The sequence below is a fragment of the Olea europaea genome, unplaced genomic scaffold (genome assembly GCF_002742605.1).
Source record: "Olea europaea var. sylvestris unplaced genomic scaffold, O_europaea_v1 scaffold542, whole genome shotgun sequence".
In the NCBI taxonomy this organism is placed as follows: domain Eukaryota; kingdom Viridiplantae; phylum Streptophyta; class Magnoliopsida; order Lamiales; family Oleaceae; genus Olea; species Olea europaea.
In genome coordinates, this window is record NW_019263747.1 from 130,941 (window position 1) to 136,127 (window position 5,187).

General features: G+C 30.2%; 1 long non-coding RNA gene across 1 annotated transcript; it reads left to right on the forward strand.

The window, feature by feature from the left end:
* Positions 1-2,027: 2,027 nt before the first annotated feature.
* LOC111388979 lies at positions 2,028-4,241 on the forward strand. Its single transcript, XR_002701659.1, has 2 exons — positions 2,028-2,252; positions 3,738-4,241. It is a non-coding gene; the product is annotated as an uncharacterized LOC111388979 (long non-coding RNA).
* The last annotated feature ends 946 nt before the right edge of the window (positions 4,242-5,187 follow it).

Sequence of the window (5,187 nt, forward strand, 5' to 3'; positions counted from 1 at the left end):
TATTTGATCTCTTAATTTGCTTTTGATTCATTTGCATGAATTGAAATATATTCCTTGATGATTTTGTTTTCTACCATTAGTTTTATTTATTTAAATTTCTATATTTCATTTTGTGATGTCGAATTTTATACGTAGGAATGAATTTGAATGTTTGTTTTAAAATTATTTAGAGATGATTATAAATTTGAGTTGTCGAATTGAATTTGTTTTATGACTTTAGTGGTAGTTTGACTTATGTTTATTTTAGGAAGCACTAATGAAATAATAAACACTTCTTAAGTTTGGTAATTGTTGATTAATAGGATTTTCAAATCTTAGAATTGATTGCATAATTCTATTTCATTTAGAATCGGATGGAAGAACTCAGAGAATTTGTGGACCATTGATTTTTTTACATAGGCATGAAATTGATTGCTTGTTTGAAATTATTTGGAGGTGATTATGAATTTGAGTTGTCGAATTGAATTTGTTGTATGAGTTTAGATGGTATTTTGGAATATAAGGCTTTTAGGAAGTATTAAAATAATAAACCCTTCTTAAATTTTAGAAGTGTATCAAATAACAAACTGTCATTTGTGTATCACGAAAAGTAATTATCGATAGTTTTTACTATGAATAACATTACTCTTTCAATATCGATTCTTTGCATTTCTATCAAAAGCAAAAATCTCCTCTCAATAAACTTCCTTTTGTTCCCCTCAATTGAAAGTTACCGTTTTCATGTATTCATTTATTTAAAGATTAATTCGTAATAATCATCTTTCGGTGTGATCTATATGTTTGGCATTGCCTTTTTATCTATTTGATCTTTTAATTCATTTGCACGACTTCAAATATATTCTTTAGTGATTTTGTTTTCTACCATTAGTTACCATTAACTTATGAGCATCCATATTATAAATTTGTCTATTTCATTATGGGATGTCGAATTTTCCGTTTAGGAATGAATGTAATTTCTTGTTTTGAAAATCTTTGGAGATGATTATGAATTTGAGTTGTGGATTTGAATTTGTTGTATGAATTAGATGGTAGTTTGAATTATATGTATTTATGAAGTACTAAAATAATAAACCATACTTAAATTTTGTATTTGATGATTAATTAGATTTTCAAGAAACTTAGAAAAGATTAAACTATTTCTCTCGTTAGGATCCCCAAACATTATCTCTACGAGCACCTTAGTTCCATTTTAAAATGTTGCTATTTTTCATCCTCAAACAAAGTGTTTAAATGTTTAGCAGCTCCAAAATTCAACCACAACATTCATCGATAAGTCCATTGGAAACAATATAGCATAAAAGGCATAATTATTTTGATTGTTTAATACACTTGATTACACCATGCTAAGAATTAAACATAAAATGATAGTGAATATTGCTAGACAGAATATTAATATTATTGATTACTGTTACTATGATCATTGTTTCAAAACTAACAATATACAAATTTATGTTATAGCACATAAACTCGTCTTTTGCTCATTCCTAATTTTCTCTGACAATCTAATTCAGTATGACGAAGACTCTTCAATGTGTTTGATTTACTAGATTAGCTAGACTGAGTGTCTATTTGACCACAAATAATATATTTTATGGTTTACTATACGATCATTTTCAATTACATATTTATACAATAAAATATTTTACACGTATATCAAAATTTTTTCTTTCATACATTCTTATAAAAATCACAATTGAGTATATAATGTAGCTCGAGTAGTAAAGTCTTGTGCTATGAATGCATAAGCAGATAAAGAGTATATGTGTTGAGCTACTAAGGAAGTAATAACCCCTAAAGAAGATACAACAAGGCCTAATTGAAAATAAAGCGAATTGTTGATTATATATATAAAATGATTGTCAATCAGAATTTGAATAAGGAATTTATTATAGAATTATAATAATGTAATACTAGGTAGATTGTATTATGTCGCTCTCGCATCTTAATCAAAATAGATAATATATAACTTATTATAAACTCCAATACACGTGAATTTTGCTCCACACAAAATTGAGACCCAATCTCGTTGAAAAACCTTGACTTTGAAGTATTTCTGGCTCAAAATACTAAGGAGAAAAACAAGAGTGAACAGGAGAAAGTAAAGAAAATATTTATACAGGTTGAAAGGTGGGTCGAAGCGTGACTATCATCTCTCATTCTCTCTCCTTACAAGATTCGATTCAGTCGCCGTTCTTTTACCCTAATCTCTGTCCTCTCTCAAACACACACCATAATGTTCCCAGATTCTTAAGGTACGTCAAACAAAATATACTGTCTGTATAGAATATACATACATATACATACATGAAGGAATATAGATATTCTTGTTTTTTCTTGTAAAATATTATTATGGGCTCCCAAGTTTTTAGTTTTTAGTTTTCTTGAATCTTTCATCTACTCCAGTCTTGATTCTTCAACTTCACATTCACTTTTACTCATTTTCAGTGTGTCTGTGTGTGTGTAAAAAGATACAGAATTCTGTTTGGAATGACAGTAGATTTTTCTTTTTGCAAATTTGAGATCTCTGATATATGGTTAATTTCTGTTCCATTTTTTCAAATTTCTATTTTGGGAATTCTCTTCTAAGCATAACTGCAGCTGCAATCTTTTGAGTACGGTCCCAACTCTGAATTCCTAGAAGTTCATTTTTCCGCTATTTCAGCATTTGATACAGAAACCCATGTGTTGCCACAAATGGTTAAAACAACTTCCTGAATGCTGAGTAAATTGTTCCGATATTTCCATTTGAAACTTTTGCTTATTTACTTAATTATTTTGAGAATATATTTTCCCTTTTGACTTATTAATACCCTCATAAGATTTATGGTGATGTCTGCACTGCATCATTTACTGGTTTTTGATTTCAGATATTGAGATTCTTCTATCGAAATTCTGGTTTTTTCTTGAGTATATTGTAAAAAGGCACCTTTTTATGGAAATTGGATCTGCTTTCTTACATTTCATCAATACCCCATAATAATTGAGACTATAATAATAATGTAATCAAATTTTTAAATGGAAAGTAATACTGTAGTACAAGTTTTTTTACTTGATCCCTTGTGTAAAAAGTACCCATAGTGAGAAGAGTCATAATATCAAGTTCAGAACTTGTCTCTTATGCACAATTTGTCTTTAAACAATTCAAAAACCTTATCATGTTTTGTCTGGGCTTCTGTTAATAAATTAGAAAGTACAAAGGGGAAGATATGATTACGGTCATTCCTTAAAGCCAATATTCAAATCCCATACCTAAGATTGTCTCTTCTTGCTGTGCTCCTTTGTCTCACAATCATCACCTCGTTCTTTTATGTATTTTATTTGTTCAGGTTGTTGGGTGTTTTATTTGAGAAATGCTACCTGGGCATCTGTACAGGTAGCATGACAAATGCACTCGTCCGTTGATGGATTTGAAAACAATTTTTCAAATCCACCGACACACGCTGATTTCAAAACAAATTTTCAAATCCACCGACACACGCTCATTCTTTTCTTATTAAAATGAAAAATATGACCGTACTTCATATCAAGCCATCAAATTTGAAATTCTACCTCTTGTGTGGGGTCCGTAACGACTATATTTTTCATTCTTATTCTTCCAAAAATGAGAAACAAACGAGGGCATAATATGTATAAATTCCCTGTACAGATAACAAAATTCTTTTTATTTTCCTCATGAAAGTGGACATAACTCTTGTTTGAAGGGTGAATCACGTTGAATCTTTGGGCTTGATTTGCAGCCCCGTTTCGATTCGATTGGATAAAATGCAGGACGACACACAGTTGGATGACAAAGTAGTGCAGACATTTCAGAATAGTCTTGTACAAGTTCAAGATATACTGGAACAAAATAGGCTGCTAATCAATGAGATTAATCAGAATCATGAGTCCAAGATTCCTGAGAAGTTAAGTAGAAATGTGGGATTGATTAGAGAACTCAACAACAATATTAGAAGAGTGGTTGGTTTATATGCTCATCTCTCAACTTCTTTCACAAAATCTGTGGATGCTTCATCCGAGGGAGATTCAAACGGTCATAAAAGGGCCAGGCCTGGTTAGATTCATAACAAGAAGTCCAGAAAAATCAGTCCATTTGTCTGATCTTAATTATTTTACCCATTGTCTAATTATTTTCTTGAAATTGCTTGTTAAAACTTAATATTAGCTCAAACTATGTAACTCGAGCATGTTTTGTTTGTTGAAATTTCTTGCTTCGTTTGTGTTTTAGATGATTTACTCTTTAATTGGGAAGCATTATTCGTAACTTAAAAATTATTTCTACTTCTCAGTCAAAGTCAAATTTTAATTTCAATCATACATTCGACTGTATCACTCATAATTATTTTCATACTTTGTCATTCCCACAGTTATTTCTTCTAAAAAGTTACTAATAATCAAACCCGAAGAGATAGGCTTAGTATGATGTTTGAATTATTATTTTTTTATTGACAAAAAAAGAGTTTATTTTTCTCAGGTATGTTGATTCTCAAGAAAATTGTTCATGTGTGGGTTTTTAACTTTTTGCAGTTTGCCAAAAGGCTAGATCTCTGATGTGGATCTTTACTACTAGTTTTCTTGATAAGTCTCTTTCTAATGGATTAATCTTTTCTTTTACTTCTGGTGCAAACTCTCTTTGTTCATTTTTCAGCTTAGCCCAGAAAAATTCTTCAAAAATTGTACTGTTTTACAATGTTTCTTCGATTCCTTTCCCAAGAAAAATTCTCTGTTGATTTTTGAAAATTAATCCGAACATGATTGGTGCACTATGCTCTAAGGTTATAATACTATCCAATACTGTACAATATCGAAAAAAAAAAAATTAACAGGTATGATACATGTTTCTGCAAATATGCCCGAAACAAATGAAAGAAAACAGCTTTAAATGAACTTTTTAGTTCCCCCATCAAACTCCACCACAAGAACAGAATCTCAGATAAGAGATGATGTGTTTTTTAGTCAAATTTTTTATACTTGCAGATATTTTAGTTTAGTCATCCAATGACAAAATCTTGGGTGCCCTTCATAGGGAATTAAAATATAAAGAATTCAAATTGGGGAATAATCAACAAATGGCAGAGGGCCCAGTGGTTCATTCTAGGATGCAACTGAATTTATTCAACATTGTATCCTATCCTTATCCTTTCTCTTGAGCTCTTTTTTGTTTCTTTTCCTCTTTTAAATAATTGAATT